This window comes from Felis catus, chromosome A3 (genome assembly GCF_018350175.1).
Source record: "Felis catus isolate Fca126 chromosome A3, F.catus_Fca126_mat1.0, whole genome shotgun sequence".
In the NCBI taxonomy this organism is placed as follows: Eukaryota; Metazoa; Chordata; class Mammalia; order Carnivora; family Felidae; genus Felis; species Felis catus.
In genome coordinates, this window is record NC_058370.1 from 877771 (window position 1) to 895871 (window position 18101).

Consider the following 18101-nt stretch of genomic DNA (forward strand, 5'->3'; position numbering starts at 1 on the left):
CCTGGTGCTCCCTCGTGTCGGCACCCAGCCCCCGCCACCTTCCAGGGCTCAGGGCTGCTGGGTGCTTTCCGTTCTGTCCCAGAGCCAGCACACGCGGTGCCCAGCGAGCCGCAGTCACCCGCTCCCCTCCCTGCAGCAGGGTAAAGCACCCGTGCCTCTCCACCGGCCCTCTCCTGGGTTCCGCTGTGCATGCAGCAGGCGCAAAATGAGGGCCTGCCAGCTCTGGGGGGAGAGGCTTGCCCCCTGTAGATGGGTCCAGATGGGGCTGGGGATGGGTTGACACGAGCACGCTGGGTGGGAGCGCCCACACTGCCCCTGCTCCTGTGGGCTTGCTCGGGAGGGACCCTTCCTGCAGCCTCGCCTGCCCCCCTTCCAGCTTCTGATGGGGTGGGGCGTGGGGATGGAGGGGCCGGTTAAGGGGAGAAGCCCAGGGGAGGGGACAAGCAGGGCCTGAGGGGGCCACCGCTGAGAGACTCTTCCGGGATGAGCCCCCGCCCGTCTTCGTCCTCCACTTGCCATGTGCCCTGTGTTCCCAGCCCCCTCCCCGTTCGGGAGAGGAACCCGAGTGTCCAAGAGCCTATCCTGGCCAGAGGTGCCCGGGGAGAGGACGGCAGTGCCCGGAAGTGGCCACCAGGAGGTAACAGAGCGGGTTTGAACGGGCCTGTCTGGCTCTGCCCTTGAACATGAGTGTCGGTGACGTGGCTGACAACGGCCCTGAAGGTGTGGGTGGGACAGAGCGTTTCTGGGAAGAGGTAGGTGGGTGGGGTCCCAGGTACCGGACCTGATTCAGGGGGTCCCTGCAGCCACCTGGGGAGGTTCAGGCTTCCCTTCAGGAGCACGAGGAGGCCCGCTGGGGTTCGGGGAGCCCCGCCCCACCACGCTCTCTGAAAACAGCGCTGGAAGCAAGAATCTGTGAGGCAGGGCTGGGTTCTTCCTCCTGTGCACGTGAGATCTGCCTCCGCACAGCCAGAGGAACCCCCTGTGGGCACGATGGGGCAGGGAGGACAACGTGCCTCCCCTCTGGCTCTCCCTTGGGACGCTCGCCTCTGGAATCCAGCCGAAGCCGCATGGGGAGGCCACAGGAAGGGGTCCCGTCTGCCTGAGGAAAGCCTTCCGACGCTTCCAGCCCCCAGCGGAGTCCCTGGGCACTGGGGCAGAGACCACGGTCCCTGCTGGGTCCTGTCCAGAGTCCCGATCTACAGGAACTGGGAGACACAGCCCATGCTTGCCACTGTGGCTTGTTTTCTTCTAAAGTTTTATCATTTCTAAGTGATCTGTGCATCCACCACGGGGCTCAAACTCACAACCTCGAGATCAGGAGCTGCATGCATCACCGACCGAGCCAGCTGGGCGCCCCTGGTCGTCCTTGTTGGAAGCCACTGGGTTTTGGGGTAATGTGCTGTGCGGCCACAGATCCGCAAGTACAGAATCACGGGATGTATAGGGCGTGGCCCCCACGGCACAGGCGGGGAGGAGCCGGGCGGCATGAAGGCAGCTGGAGAGCCGGGCCGTCCCAGTTTGCTGGGAGCTGTCGTCATGGATACGTGTCTGCATCCACCGAGGTGATGCGTGGTCTCCTTCTCGTCTCAGCCCTGTGCCCGGGGTGAAGTGAGGCCGTGATGCTGTGCTCCATTTTATGTTTTACGTTTCGCCGGACCCCGCGCTCCTGGGCGCCGTTGCGTGCGCAGCGTCTGGTTCCCGCATCGGGCGGTGTCGTCGGGGCGGTGAGTTGGGAGGGGTGTGCTGTCTTTCTGGGAGTGATGGTGTTAAAACTCCCTGGAGCTTTCCGGGGAGGCTCTTACCTTCCGCACGTGGGGCAGTTCCGACGCCCCCTTCCGCACGGCGCTCTGTAGTCCGAGCTCCAAGGAGCTGGTCATCTGGGCTCAGCTGCGGAGCCCGGCTGGCGACTGGCCCGTCGAGAGCAGGGGAGGGGGCCGTACCCCTGAGGCCTGTCCTCCTCCTCCCTCTCTTACGGGAGTTCTGGTCTGGCTGACCTTTGCCCCCTCGTCCTGCTCGCCTGAGGGTTTCTCTTCCTCCTCTGGGTTCCTCCCCGCGACCGCAGCTCCTCCAGTAGAAGCACGAGACCCAGCTTTCCCTCACGCTGCCTCACGGCCCCCCTCGAGCTTTGGTAGGCGTTTTTCCTTTCCATTTTCGCCCAAAATATTCCCAAACTCCCCCCAAGACTTCCTCTTTCGTGGGTTCCTTTTGGGGTGTTTTCCCCGTACCATTCTGTTTCTGATTTCTTCTCGGGTGCCCTCGTGCTCTAGACTGCGCTTCGTACGGTTGATGTGACTTCTCCGTGAGCTTTGTTTCAGGGCCCAGAAGACGCCGCGTCTCGCTGGACGCCGGTGTGCGATGCTGTGGTCCCGGGAGCGTCATTAGCCCCGGTTGGCTGACGGTGTTGTTCCGGTCATCTGCGCAGCCTGGTGCGGTGGCTCCGGAGGTGCCCAGCCTGGAAGCGGCACGGCGGGGTGCGGGGCAGACGCCAACTCCTGGTGCACGACAGCCGTCGTCCCCCAAACGTGGGGGTGGCAGGTGCCAGCGCCCACAGGCACCCACTGACCCGGGGCCTTTTGGGACAGCGCATCCTGGAAACAGGGCCCCACTCGTGGTCACTCTTGCGACTTGGCACCTGGGAGCTCTGGGAGCATTTGGGGTTCCCAGGGGCTTCCGGATGGTTAGGTCTGGTCCGGTGTTGAGAGAGGGGCCCCCAAGTCCGAGAAGATCACACGCCTCAGAGCCTGGTCCCACGAATGGGCTCAGAGCCCCACAGAAGTTTCCAGGAGGTTCCTTGGCACCTGAGTGGCCACTGCCACCTTTGTCCAGGGTGTGGCTCTTCCAGCAACTCCCCTGACTCCAGGGGGCCCGGGTGCAGCCTGGCTGGCGGCTGGCTCGCCCCTTCCGTGCCTCCCGGCTGCAGTCCCTGCCTGTGGTGTCTCACAAGGTCACGACCCCCCGCACGCGTGTGGGGAGCTGATCTGTCCTGGGGAGGCCGGGCCCCCCAGCCCCAGGCTGCTAGGAGGCCCGTCGGGGCTGGTCTCGAGGGCAGGCGAGGGAGGGGGGTGCCCGGTACTCGCCCAGGCTGCACTGCCCCTGAGCAGGGGGTGCCAGGCGGCTCCGACCCCCACCCGTGCTCCCCACCCTTGGCAGTCTGCACTCCTGGCCTCGGGGAGCAGGTGACGGGAAGCAGGTGAGGGCGGCTGGAGAGAACTCCAATCCGGCTTCTCCGTGGAAACAGTCAAGGCATCGCGTGTGGGTTTTATAACTCAAAAACACCAAACGAATCTTCTGACATTTTACCATCGAGAAAATAAGGCAGGGCGGAAGAACCAGGCGGACGAGGCAGCGAGACCCGCCCGGGCGGGGTGGACGCCTAGGCTGGGCCCGGCAAGCGCTTCGGGAAACCGAGTCCCCGTCATCTGTGGCCGTGGGGAAGGGCTGGCCCTCGCCTCCCGGACAGGAGGGGCCGCACTGCCGAGGATGCGACTCAGTTCTGTTCTCCAGGCAGCGAGACGTGATCTGGTGGATATTTTATGTGCCTTTTTAAAACACTGGGCTGCGGCCGATGTGTGATAGGCAGACAGAGCGCAGGGCCCACGATGCACAAGCCGACAGGTGTGGCCCGGGGGGATGGGTGCCTTTGGCTGCAGGACCCCTCGTTTGAAAGGGGGGGTTGGGTCGAGGGCAGATAGGCCTGTCCCTTGAGGGAGAGGTCTGGGTGACGGCTCCACACGGTGACAGAGGGCAGGGACCCAGCTGCAGAACCACACAGGCCTCTTGGTGCAAACAACCCGGGAACCAGGGCTCAGATGTCTCACTGCGGGGACTGCCTACACTGGGGGCAGAGTGCAGCTGGGGACTTCTTGGTCCTGCCCAGCCCCCTCCACCCCAATGCCCTCCAGGGCCAGCAGAACTGCGCTGCCCTCTGCCACGGCAGGGCCTGAGCTAAGCAAGAGCCCCAGTTCTGGGAGGGTCGGTCACCCTTCCATCTTGATAGGACCAGGAGGTCCTGACTCTCCAGTTTGTTCGCCTTTCCTTCCAACAGTCTTACCAACTCTGTCCAACTCACGCTCTTTAGGACAAGGGCACAGACCGGGACGGCTGTGGACAGTCAGGATCCATAACCCAGCCAGCAGTGTGTGCAGGGTCCTGTGGTGACCACAGCATTGCCACCTGGCTCCAAGCCCAGAAGTCCCCCTCCCGGGGGCTCTGCAAGACCACAGGCCCCTCCTAGCAGTGTGGGGGCTTGGAGACAGTGGGGTCCTGGCATCTGCTGGGTCAGGGTCTCCCGCCAGCAGCCTGGGGTGGGACCCTGGTGCCTCTCCAGAGCTAACTGTCTGCATCTGCATTTTCCAGCAGGGAGGCCCTGTGCTAAGAGCCTAGAGGGAAAGCCCATCTCGCTCCTGTACGTGAAAGTCCTTTTTTAAAAAATTTAAGTTAAAAAAAATATTTTAATGTTTGTTTTTGAGAGAGAGAGAGCAAAAGCATGGAGCACGAATGGGGGAGGGGCAGAGAGAGGGACACACAGAATCCAAAGCAGGCTCCGGGCTCCAGCTGTCAGCACAGAGCCCAACGAGGGGCTTGAACCCACGAGTTATGAGACGGTGACCCGAGCCAAAGTTAGACGCTTAACCGACTGAGCCACGCAGGCGCCCCAAATGGGCTTCTACTTAAATGATGTCCTACCTGAGCCAAATCAGAGGCTGAGGAAGGAGACGATAGGGCCTCCGAGAGCAGGCAGCCCACGGAAGGGATTTCCCAGGTCAGCCTGAGGCCCCAAAGCCCCCTCCACACTCTGCACCACCCGGGAAGAGCCTCACCCTACCCTGGGTTCCCAGATACAAACACAAAGAGGCCAGGGTGCGGGTTGTAAGGAGGAGGGAAGCCGTTGACCCTCGAGTCGTGCAGGGGGCAAAGGTGGGGGCTGGGCAGAGCCTGGAGGGGGGCAGTGGGGCCGGCTGCTTGCTCCTGGTTTCTCTGAGTTGAATGTCACATGGAGACCAGGTAAGGCCAGGTGCTCCTACTGCTGGGTTCACGAATATATGCCCGCTTTCCCTTCTTTCTCTGGTAAATGTCAAGGGCCACTGGGGAAATGAGGTTGACCCCAGGACTCAAATGAGTTTGAAGCTGGTCTGGAGGTGAGTGGGTTGGTCTAGAGTGAGGGAAGGAAGGAGGGAGGGAGGGAAGAGAAGGTAAGGGAGAGGAGGGGAAGGGAAGGGAGAAGGAGGGAAAGAAGGAGAGAGGGAAGGAGGGAAGAAGAGTGAAGAGGCTGGCAGGTGCCTGGGATTATGGAAGGACAGATGGCCCCCATTTGTTTTTCAACCAAATTCCAGCAATGTCTGTGGCCTGAGAAATTTGCATCAGAAACAATGATTTTGCTATCAAAAACTGACACGGAGGGCCTGCGTGTGTCTGAAAGAGTACTAGTTATCCCCCGCCCCGGGAGAGAACATCCGGGGCCCAGAGAAACATTTCTCGGTTGCCGTATTGGGTGCACACAGGGTGGTGAAGCCACAGGCTGGAGCTCAGCCACGCCCGGCTCACAGGGGACCCGGGTGGCTGTGCCGCCAGGACCTGGGACTGACCCTCGCTGACGTCGGCCCAGATGCACGGAGTCCGCCTCTCCAAGGTGCCATAGAGTCCAAGATAGGTGCTGGCATATCGGAGTGGCTTGCTTTGAGAGGGGACACACCAGACAGAAACGTCACCGCACCAGGACGGCCAATGGTGCCTGAGCAGCAAAAGCCATCGCCACCGAGGGGGGTTCTGGGTGAGGAGGCAAGGCCGGCCTGGCGCCCCTGCTCAGAGGGCCGGTGGCCCGCCATCCTGTTCCAGGGACACTTCCTGCTGGTGACTTCCAGTTCCCTAGGAAGGGGGTGTGGGTGTTGCTAATGGGAAGATCCCCCCCCCCACTCCTTCTGTGCCTCAGTTTCCATTTTCAGGCTGCCCTCCAGAACGCATGAGGTCAGGGACAGCAGGCAGAAGACGCAATGGCTGAGAGCAGGCTGGAGGCTAAGCCCCCAGGGAGGCCGGGCTTAGTTCACAGGGCCTCCCTCTGCGCCCCACTCTCCTGGAGATCCAGGTGGGGCCCCCACCTCCAAAGCTCACGGTGGGAGGCACGTGCAGGTTGCCATGGAAACACGCACAGTCTGTGGGCTGGAGGATGGGCCCCGGAGGGTCCGGGATGAGGTCGGGAAAGAAGAATGAGTTTCTGCGGGGAGCAGGGGAGGAGGACGTGGGGTGGGGAAGCGTGACCCTCTCGGGCTGGGGAGAAAACCTCGCATTCAGCTAGTTAACCGGGGTCCACGCAAGGCTTCTTCAGGCAAGTTGTATTTAAAACCTGTGAGCAAAACCAGCTGTAGGACCCCAGCCGTCCGTCTTGCCCCTGGTTGGGTCGTGCGCAGCCTTTACCGGTGGGACCGACGCTTGAGTCTGCAAACACGTGCCTCCCTCCGGTGTAGCTCTGGGCTGGAGAGGTGGGGGCGCCCCGCTGGCAGCCGGGCCAAGCCCCGAATCCTGCGCTGTCCTCCCCCACCCCCACCAGGGACTGCAAGGCACCCAGCCCCCATGGGCCTCTGAGGTCCCAGCGCCCGCGCCCACAGGGGGGATCACGGGTCCCCTGCTCTGTGCCTGCCCTCGGGGAGCTGATTTCCTCCCACGGAAGCCCCTTGCCAGCCCATCCCAGACTGAGGGGAGGGGTCCTTCCAGGCGCAGCCCGGTGGCGTGTCCCGAGGCCCCCTGGTCCAAGCCAGGCCCTCAGCAAACCCTGGGGAGCAGGCGGCCGCGGCCGGGGCACAGGGGGACTGCCAGCAGGGGGATTACCGCCTCTCGAGCAGCCTGGCGCCTCTGGCAGGAGAGCAGCGGGGTGATGGCCCGCGCCCACCTGCACCTGCCCTCGGCCCCGCCTACCGCACGGCTTCCCGTGGCAGGTGAGTGTCCCTCTTGGCTGTCCTCTGCTTGCAGGCAGGCAAGCAGCTGGCCCGGGGAGGGGAGGGGAGGGGAGGGAGCGGCCCGTGTGCTCAGGCGGGAGGCTCGTAAACCCTGTGGGCCTGGACCCTGTGGGGGCACCCCCGGGCCGAGCTCAAGGCCACAAGCCCTCTCTGCCGTTCCTCCCGGGGCCGAGGCCTGTCCTGAGGGCTGCTTTCTGTCCTCCACTCCTAGGGGGTCGGCGGGGGGGGGGGGGGGTTACTCGTGGCGGAAGGCGTGTCACCCTCTGGTCGCACTGGAATCGCTGGCTCTGACCATCACATGTTCTCTCTCCTCTGCCCGGACACATCCTCTTTCACACCATCGTCACTGTGAGTAGACAGGACCCCAGCAAGACCAGAGCCACGGGCCCGAGTGCACAAGGTCACCCAAGGTCACTCCTGCCAGCCCGGCCCCGGGGAACCGGGGTCTCACTGTCTGTGGCCGACCTGGGGGGCTCTTGCCCAAAGGCGTGGTCTCCCGAGGTCCCGAGTGTCAGGGGTCCTGTGACTTTCACGGCCGCCCCCCTGGCGAGGCCCGCAGAGGCCTGGCTCAGATCCCGGTCAGGCCACCCTTGCGCTGCCCCACAGCCCGCTTCTCCCTGTTGCCCGCCCTCCCGGGGAAGCTGGTCGGGCATAACAGGGTCCCGCCACCCAGATTTCCTGCTCTGAGGGTAACTGTTACAGGGGGGAAGGAAGGCCGGGGGGGGGCTGAGAGCACAGCACAGGGCTGATGGTGGGCGGGCTCACTCTGCCAGGACAGCGGCTGGCACCAGGGCCTGGCGTCTGCCATGGACGCTCATGGAGCCCCGGGCCTCTGGCTCCCAGGTCCCCATGGAGCCTACGGCGCATTTCCTAGGTCCCGGAGCAGAGCCAGACCCCGCCGTCCATCCCGACCTTGGGGTCCAGCCTTTCCCGGAAGGTGCTCTGCGGAACCCCATTGCCTACAGAGGACCCCAGATAGCTCTGCGTTCAAATCAGCGTGGTCAGTGCATGCGCCCCAGTCCAGGAACCACAGGGGAATTCGCACGATGAGGCAACAAAAAAGGGCTGATTAATGAGTTTTCTCTAACCAGGATCCACAGACGCATTTGGCCAGAGGTCACTTCTCCAGAGTAGTCCCTCTAAAGTGTCCGAGTGTCCCCGGCTCATGTGGGCCCGCACCTGAGCTGGTGCTGTTCCTGTCACAGGGGACCCTGACAGCGAGGGGCCTCACTACCGAGAAAGGCAGGCTTCCGGACCCCACACCGGGAATCACGGGGGGGGGGGTGCCCCATCACCTATGGTCCACACAGGCACTAGAGGCAACTATGCCTTTCAGAGGCCAGTGAGGACACGGAGGTTTGGGCTGGGTCACCGTCTGCTCCGGGACAGTGGTCCTGGCCGTGGTACCACCATCCCTCCCGCAGGACCACCCTGGGCATTGTCTTCACGAGTCTGGATCTCCCGGGCTCCCCCTCTGGCCCCTGGGTCGTCTGTGGGGTGAGACTCAGGGGCGGGCCCTGCCGGTGCCCTCAGTGCCCACCCCGTCTGTCTGAGCCTGGCTGGGCCGAGGGGGCCCCAGGGGAAAGGCGGGTGGGGACTGTGCCCGGTCAATCCATTCCTGAGAAGCCAGGAAGGAGGCGGCTGTGGCTTGGGGAGGGGGGGGCCTGGAGTGGACGCCAGGTGTGTCCAGGCCCCGGTGGGGGGTGTGCCCTGCCCAGCCTCTCTGTGTGTCCTGAGGGCAGGGGCAGCCACCACCTTAAGGCCTGCCCTGGCCTGGGCACCAGCTCTGGGCCAGCAGGGTGGTGGGCGTGGGGAGGCCGAGGGGCATGGCCCTCCTCCCTGGAGGCCTCGTCCGGCAAGCGCAGCCATGGGCACAGAAATCCCACTAAAATCTCTCTCCCCCAGAACCCCACACCCGCCTAGCTGGCGAGTAGAACGCCCCCCCGGGTCCTGAGATGGACCCGCTCACCTGAACGGCTTGTGCTCAGCCTTCCCCTCGCTTCTCGAGGGCGCGTGGCTGGCGGGGTCTGATTCAGATGAGGACACGAGTTGCAGCCGGGGTGGGGGCCGGGGGCAGCAGGGGGGCCCAGCAGCGCCTCCTGCGGGGCTGGCGTGGCCCACTTCCTACAGGAAGTCCCCTCCTGGGGCTGCGGAGGCCTGAGGATTTAGCACCCCTGACTCCAGGGAGAGCAGAGAACAGACTTGCAGGACGCCTGCCTCTGCATCCAGCTTTTAAAAGGTCTGCAGCTACCACACACGGCTGATGCCCACCGAGAGCTAACGGGATTGCCTAGGGGAGGGGAGGGCAGGTCTGGGCGCCCCCTCCCTGAGCCCAGGGCCTCGGGTGGCCTCAACATCTAGGCCCCAGGTTCTCCCCGGCTGAGCCCCCACCTGCGCCTCCTACCCTTGGCTGGTGTCTGCAGGCACTGGGCCTGGGCTCACTCAGAGTCCCGAAGACGGGCTGCTTTTAGCTGTGCCCCCGCCAGGGAGGGCGCGGCTGCAGGCCAGGTCAGCCCCACGAAAGGGGGAGCGGCCAGAGGGGTCCTTGTGGGGGTCTGTAGCCGCGCGTGCTGGCGAGGGCAGGGGACGGGGGCCACGTGCCTCCAGGCAGGCCCTTGCAGGCTTGGTGGCGGTGGCTGCGGACGAGCAGGTGCAGACCCGGCAGGACACGGTCTGCAAGGCAGGCTCTGGGGTCAGGAGGGCGGGACTGGGGGGCCGTGACCCCAGCAGCTAGTGCTGCCCAGTAGGGAGCAACGTGGCCAGGTGAGGGGCAGAAAGAGGCTGCAGGGATGCCCTGGGGGGTCCAGGAGCTGGGCTGGTCCTGGAGAGGTGGCCGTGGCCTGCCTGCCGGAGTCTTCCTCGGCGGACGCGCCCCTCTCGGCCCAAGCAGGGTGTGTGGGGATAGCGAGGCAGCAAGGAGGGGGCGTGGGGGGCTGTGGGGGGAGCTGGGGGAGAGGCCATCTGGCCAGAGGGGTCAAAGCGCTCCCGGGCTTGCGTCACCACGGGTCCTGAGTCTCCGGGTCACTGTGTGAAGGTGGCCATCCGGGAAGACGACAGACTTGTCCCACGGGGGAAGAGAGGGGCTTCCGGGTAAGACCCCGGCATCGGGATGGAGGCAGACCCCGTCCCTGTGTGACCGCCCTCCTGGGATGGAGGACCCGGCCTGAGGCGTCGGGCGTGGCCCACGCTCTGAGGAGCCCATCTCCCTGCAGCCCAATAGCCAGGGCAGCCCTGCCTCACCCGAACCGCGGCCGCGCCCGCCCACCGACGCCCTGCTGCGGCCGTGGTCCCTCCACCCACGGGCACCACCCGGAGCCTGAAAATGGGCAGCGGGCACCCCCAGGCCCTGGGCGCTGGCCTCACCAGGGGCTCCGTCCGCCCCGTGTGCTCGGGGAGGGCCTGAGGACCGGCGGCCCGCTGTGTGAGGGGGGCCAGAGGGGTCTGAGTGGTGTCCGGGATGGACTGAGGCTCTGTCCCCATACAGTTGCACCCTGCGGGTCTCATCCCAGGGCTTTGCTGCAAAGGCCTCTTTGCACTTGAGCTCTGGGCCTATGGGCACATGGGCACATGGGAAAGGGGTTCACTGTGACCCACTGGGCCCTCTGGCCTTGACTCAGCTGGAACGGGGCCCGAGAGGCCAGGCTATGTGGCTGTGCTGGACTGAGGCCCACCGGACCGGGAAACCCCAGAGCCACATAACACTGGGGGACACTTGGGGTCGGGCTCCAGCGGTGGGCACGTGGGAGGCCACCTCTAGAATCTAGAAGGTTCTATCTGGAACCTTCTATCTGGGCCCTTCCCTGCCCGCCTGCCCCCATGCTCTGTCTGGCTCCTTCTCATCATTCAGGTCTTGGGTGAAAGGCCACCTCCCCGAAAAGGGCTTCCCAACCAAAGCTTGATCCTTCCGTGGGGCCTACAGGGAAGCCATTGGCTCAGAACCCGCTCTCAACACGAGCGCCCGAAACTGTGCCGTGGCGCCTGGCGCTGAGATGCTTCCCCGCTGCCTCACCCTCATCCGCCATCCACGCTTCCTGTCCTGGGCAGGACCAGAGCCGCCGTCCTCTGAGAAAGATGTTGGGAGCCCTTTTCGGGGAGGTGGCCTTTCACCCAAGACCTGAATGATGAGAAGGAGCCAGACAGAGCATGGGGGCAGGCGGGCAGGGAAGGGCCCAGATAGAACCTTCTAGATTCTGGAATTGTGGCAGGCAGGGGCGAGAAAGAGGAGGATGGAGAGGGTCACTCAGGTCCTCTTGGGCCAGGGATGGGGTTGGGCGTTATTTCAGGGGCCCCGTCCTCCCGCCGTCAGCAGCATGTTGGCTCTAAGCTCTGGGGTGCTGGGGTGGGAGGGACCTACCCTGTTCCGGTTTCCCATGGGGCCATGGGGCCGGCCCCGAGACGGGACGGGGCTGGCTTGACACATGTTTGCGGACCTCCATCTGGCTCCTGCCGGCCGGACAGCAGCAGCCGTTCCCCGCGTCCTGCAGGCCTGCCCACCTCAGGACCAGGCGCCTGTGGTTGATTCTTCGGAACTAGAGGCCCTGCTCACCCTCCCCCTGCCCGAGGCCCGGAGCCGCTCCGAGTGAGATCCCACCTGCAGCCGCTTTGGGGAACACCTGCACGCGGGTGTGGAGCTCTGCAGCTCCCCGCCCTCCGGCCCGCGTGCGTCCCAGGCCCCTGTGCCCGGTGGGGATGTCTGGGCCCCGGGCAGGTTCTGAGAATGAAGTGCCCCCTGTGTGTCCGCACCGAGCTCCGTGCCGCTTTCTGGGTGAGAAGACACCCGGCCCCTCAGTGGTGGAAACGCCAGCCCGGAGCAGGTGAGCCAAGAAAGGGACACACCGCCCACCGTGGCTGCCACAGCCAGATCTGCGTCTCCGACGCCGAGAAAACGTATTTCAGCTCCGCGAATGGACGTCAGGGTCATTTTCTCCACCCAGGACGGGGACAGGGTCCAGGGCCTTCCTGAGAACAGGCCAGGGACGTGTCAAGTGCTTTGGAGAGACGGCGAGCTGGAGCAGGGCCCGGGCGCCGGGACAGCATGATGGCCCTGACCCTGCCTGGGCGCAGAGAGGGGGGTCCCACCAGCCACCTCCCGCTGCGCCCGCAGGAGGTGAAGGACTGGGGGGGGGGGCGCCTGAAGGTCGGAGGATTGCAGCCTGCAGAGAAGCTGGGTTGGCTTAATTCACACTAATTAGGAAGATCCGTGAATATTCATGAGCCGCAGGCTGGCCCAGGTAGCTGAGGCGGAGCTGGCACAGCGGCTTCTGGAGCCACTGGAGCCACGAGGAGCTATTTGCGGACATGTCTTTGTCAACAGGAAGCCAAGCTGGCTTTACAAGCTCTCCTGGGCAGTCAGCTCTGGGCACCGCCCGGGGAGGACGGCGGGGTGGGGGCCCGGGCCTGGGGGACTTTGGGCGCTGTGACGTGAGGCGGCCAGAGGAGCTCAGCCTGGTCACGGGGGCAACACGACACTCATGTGGCCCCGGACGCTGTGACAATCGTCCGGTGTGACAAATGTGAGAACATGCCAGAAATCAAACAGTACTCCACACCGCAAATAAGTTCACCTGTCTTCCCTCCACCCCAAGACACCACGTCTCCCCCCCCACCCCCAAGACACCAAGCGCGAGCTCAGAAGCCCAGCGGGAGGAGGGCTGCAGTTCCCGGCCTCCGAAAGGCTGCATTTGCACAGGAGCCACAGGCGTTGGACATCCTCACCCACCGGGCTCCCGGCTCCCCGTGTGGAGGCGGGACAGCCAGCATCCCCCGCAGCGGCAGTGGACGGGACAGCAGAGGGTGATGGGGCCTCTCGGGGCCGGGCTGGGCTTTGGAGTCCCGGACCACTCAGAGTGTGCCTCCTTTTTCTCCATTTTATTGTTTATTTACGTTTCTAGCTTTATGGAGACGTAAGTGACCTTTGGCATTGCGGACGATTGAGGTGCACAACGGGTTGATTTGATGCACGCTTTTTTTGAGGTGGGGAAGGAGCAGAGAGAGGGAAAGAGGATCCCAGCAGGCTCTGCACTGTCAGCGCAGAACCCGATGTGGGGCTTGAACTCACGAACCGTGAGATCGTGACCTGAGCCGACATCAAGAATCCAAGGACCGCTGCTCAACCCACTGAGCCCCCGGGGAGAGCCCGCCCTCTGCAGCCCCACCCACCCAGCTCGACCTCTGCCTGAGCCCGGGGTTTCTCAGGTGGGCTTCCTCACCTAAGCACCTGGAGACCCAGAGGTGCCAAATCCCGCTTCATCCCACCTGCCCCGCGGCAGCGCCCCTGCCCCCCCCCACGGCCGCCCCTGCTCCAGAGGCCCTGTGGGTGGTGCGTTTACGCAGCGCATCCTGGGGGGCGGGGTCAGCAACCTCCACTGGGGAAGCCCGGACAGCGTCCTTTCTGCCCAGGGCTCCTGAGCTGCTGGCTGTGGCATGCGAAGTGGCCTTGCATCTCTCGGGCACCCAGTGCTGCTTGGAGGACAAGGACAGGACGCAGAGGACAGAGCCCTGCCCCCCCCCCCCCCCCCCCCCCCCCGCTTCGCTTCCAGGGAATGTGCTGATTTGAAATCCAGTCGCCTGGCTAAGGGAACCTCTGCTCCCTGGTCAGCCCCTGGGCCTGGCGACCGGAGTTCCCACCGGGGAGGGCTGCGGAGGGGGGCAGGGTGGATGTCCCCAGGCTCGGGCAGGCTGGAGGTGGAGGGGCCTGCCTTCCCTGCAGGGGCGCCTCCCGGGCAGGAGAGCTGGGCCCGAAATGGGGCAGACATGAGTGGGGCAGGCCAGGCCCAGGGCTGCACTGCAGAAACGGGCCCCCATTTAGGAACATGGACACAAGGGCAGGCAGCCTTCCCTGTGCCTGCCAGGAAATGGCCCATGGCCTCCAGGTTCTCCCCCGGCCTCTGGGCCTGCAGCCGTCCTGAAGATGCTGGGGCTTCCTGTCCAGCCTCCTCTGCCGGCCTCATCAGCTCGGCCCCAGGGAGACCCCCCCCCCCCCAACCCTCCGTGTGGCCTTTTGTGGTTCCTCCGCAGGCCGGTCTCTGCAGCCTGTTGGCATTGTTTGCACTGTCAGAGGCGGGTGTCGTCAGCACTCGGGCCCGTGGGACTGGCCCAGAAGGTCTGGCAGGGAGGATCCAGCCTGGCCCAAGGGGCCCCAACTGTGCTGCTCCCCAAGGAGCCTGGGATGGCAATGCAGGTAGGCCTGGCGTGTGTGGCGGGGGGAGCCGACCTCAGGGCCGTCGTCCTGGGCCGGCCGCACTGGCACCCTCCCCCAGGCCCCTGTGGCCTTTGCAGCAAGGAGCCTTCCCCTCGGCCAGAAACATGCCTGCTCTCGAGGCCTGGGGACTAAGGGAAGGCTCCCTGATCTCATGGGTGGGATGCCCAGCTGCTGTGCCTGGAGGGGCCTGGACCTATATATTCCTCCTGACTTGGGGTCCCATGGCTCACACATGCGAAAGCGGGGGCCCCGGGGCATGTGCTCGGGAATGGAGGTGACAAGCTGGGGAGGGGTCTTAGCTCTGCCCAGGTCTGCAGGGAGCAGAGCCCACCCCCCATGTCCAGGGGCCAACAAGAGCATGAACTTGGCCTCCTCTCCCCTATCTTGATGGGTGGGACCGGTTTTTGAGGATCAAGCCCCAATTTCCAACCTCAGGAGGTGTTCCTCCCTCCCTGGGAGGCCCCTGGGCCTGCTCAGTGGGGCTTTGTGGGCAGCGGCCAAGTCCAGTCCGGGCGGGATGCACCAAGGCCTGGCCGGCCCCTTCTCTAGGATCTCCTGGCAGCCAGCTGCCTTGAGGGTCCCAGGGTCTGGTGGGGGAGGTGGGCACCCACAGCCAGCAATTTTGGGCCCCCCGTGGGCCAGCAGAGCTGGGCTAGCCCCAGGACACGCACCTTGCTGTGCTCATAGAAGGGAGGTCCCATGCGTGGCCCGGAGACATCAGAGTCTCCAGACTCTGGGTCACAAACCAGGAGCACTAGCCTGGGGCTCAGGGCCTGTCCAGGGCCTAACACGGGGCCTCCATTGGCCTGGGAGGGGCCCAGCCTTGTGGCCCTAAGCAGAGCTCCATCTGGAACTGGTCCGTGCCAGGTTTGGGGGCTGAGAGAGGGCAAGCTGATTGGGAGGTGAGGGGCAAAGAAGTAGATTTGCTGGGAGGACTTGGCATTCTCCTGGAGGGTCACAGAGTTTCCCACTGGACCTGTTCTCTCTCCACATGCAGAGCCACTCAGCCTGTGGGCCGCCTTCCCCCTCCCCTGGGAGCCCCCCCCCCCCCGCCCAGGGACGCTGTCTGGGTCCTCCCGGGATGTCCATGTCCGGAGGGCTCAGGCTAGGAATCAGCAGGCAGCCAGCTGGCTGGGACAAAGGGCTTTTCTGTGCCGGGAGCCGTCAGGATGCATTTCTTCACAAAGAGCCGACTCCTTCTACTAAAGTCTGCTCAGGGGCCTCTGCCAGAGGGCTCGATGCGTCTGCCAGCTCGAGGAGCGAGGAGCAGGCATGCGTCCAGAGGCCTGCTGTCTGGGTCCTGGGTTAGGCCACCTGGACAGAGCCTCGTGTGGGGGTCCTCCGCCCCCAATGCAGGCAAGATGCTGCTGGGATGGTCTGCAGCTCCTGGGGCAGGTGGCAGGGCTCACAGGGCGCAGGCTCTGTGTCTGTCCCATCCTCGGCCTGGCCCACGAGCTCCGTGCTTGCACTCTGAAGGCACCTGAGTTGCCACCCCACGCGCAGCCCCTTGGCTGTCGGCACAGGGACGCTTCCCTTGAGAAAGAAAAGCAACATAGCAGTCAGTGCACGGTGGCCACAATTCAGCCGCTGCCAGACCCTGAGCCAGGTCCCAAATGCCCGGCTGGAAGGCCCCCCTGAGTCGAGGACTAATACTATCCCCACTTAGCAGCTGAGAAGACTGAGGCTCAGAGAGGCACCGCTGGCAGAGCAGAGCCAGTGTCTGAGCCCATTTTCCTCAGCCCTGCTGCACAAGCACCCCGATCCTCTTGCTCAGTGCAAAGACCCCTCACGCTGCAGTCTTTCACTTGGAGTGTGTTTGTAGATAATGAACTACTTAGCAGAGATTCAGGCAGAGCTGGGGGGGAAGGGTCGGTGGGCAGAGACACTCAGCTGTGAAATTGGAGTCCGGCCAGTGGTAGATCAATATTCTGTCTAAAAAGATCCTGCAGAGTCGAGGGCAAGGCCCCGCTCACAGGAAACGCAGCTCGAAGGGGTGCTCGTGAAGGTCGGGAGCAGGGCCCAGCCTTGCTCAGGTTGGCTCAGGGGACACGGGGCCCCGCGGAGACCCAGCTGTGGGATGCCAAGAGTGTGGGGGCCAGGGGCACCTGGCCGAGCAGCAGGGCCTGGTCCTGGGGCAGCGCGGCTTATCTGTGATTCCACAGCAGGCCCGGGCGAGCTGTCCGTGTCTTGGGGAGGGGCTGTGTCTCCTCTGCTACTGCCCACTCCTCTCCCATGAGGAAAACATCCAGGGCTCTTTAAACTGCTGTGGTCTGGGGCACCTGGGTGGCTCAGTCGGTTAAGCATCTGACGTCAGCTGGGGTCATGATCTCGTGGTTTGTGAGTTCGAGCCCCACGTCGGGCTCTGTGCTGACAGCTCAGCCTGGAGCCTGCTTTGGATTCTGTGTCTCCCTCTCTCGCTGCCCCTCCCTGCTCACATGCTCTCTCTCTCTCTCTCTCTCAAAAATAAATAAATAAACATTAAAAAAAAAAACTGGGATGCTTAGCAGTCGGGGCCTCCCAGCCACCCTGTCCCCTCTGTCCCGCCCATAAGCCAGCATTGGTGTGGCCTTCAGGGGACCAGCAACGGTGTCCCCATAAGGGGCTGGTTGGAAGCATCTGCGGCGGGGGAGAGAGGGGAGCCTTCCCCTTTGGAGATGCGCCCCAGGAAGGGCTTCTGGCCTGGGCGGGAGCAGGCGGCGCGAGGCGCTGTCCACGGTGCTGAGGGCCGGGAGGCAGGGTGTGGCAGAGCCCAGCGGGGACCCGGCCGGTGGAGCCCTCTGGACCGGGAGGATTCTTGTCTCCATGTGGTGGTCAACATGGCCTGGGGGCCGGACACAGCATTCTCTCCAGGACTCTCTGGCAGTGTGTGTGGGACCAGGGCTCCTGCTGTGGGATTCAACTCCAAGGCCAGGCCAGGGTCCTCCTAACAGCCCCAGGGAGAAGGCAGGCAGGGCCAGCCCGGGGCTCTGGTGGGGCAGGGTCCACTGTGCACCGGGGGGAAAGTCCCACGGGCAGGACTGGCAGACAGGAGTGTTTCAGGGGCAGCCAGGGGGCAGGCACAACCCCCGACCGGAGGGAGGGCAGAGCCAGCGAAACAAGAACCACTAAATTCTGATTCACTCCTGATGGATGACAGGAAAATCGATGAGCTGAAAATGGATAGCTCTGAACCCTCCCCAGTCCCCAGTGTCATTGCGCCTGCCTGATCCACATGGTCATTGTTCCTTCCTCCCAGGTATCACCTACCCATAACCCTAGGGCCAGCCTCAAACACCTGAATCCTCTCAGCCTGAGCATGAAGGGTCCAGGCCAGGGTGGGGTTGATGGGTGGCACAACAGGGGCCCACTATGGACCTGGCTTCCCTTATGCCCTTTGAGAGATATCAATCCACCCATCCATCCATCCATCCACGTCTCCATCTATCCATCAGTCTCTTTATCCGTCCACACACCCATCCATCCGTGCACCACCCATCTCTCCATCCACCCATCCATCCAACCATGAATTCATCCATTCATTCATCCATGCATGCATTCGATCATTTACCCACCCATCCATTCACACACACACTCATTCATTCATTCATTCACTCATGCACGCATTCAGCATGCTTACCCAGCCTCTGCTAAAAGCCAGGCAGTGTGTACAAAGCCTGCAGCCCCCCCTCTGAACTGACTTTGTTGGCAGAGGTGTGGTGTGGAGCAAGACCCACGTACAATGTGCAGTAAGCTGTCTGGTGGACAGGAGTCCTAGAGAGACACAGCCTGGCCTTGGAGCAGAGTGCGGGGGAATGAGAGAAAACACCCCTGAAATCTCCCTTCACAGTGGAGCCCAGATGGCACTCGTCGTATCCCCCCTTCCTCAGGGGTATTTGGGTTTTGAAGGGCCTGCCGTGGCCGACCCTAGAGCGAATGGAGGGGTATTAGGCGCGGTGTCACCTGGGTGAGAC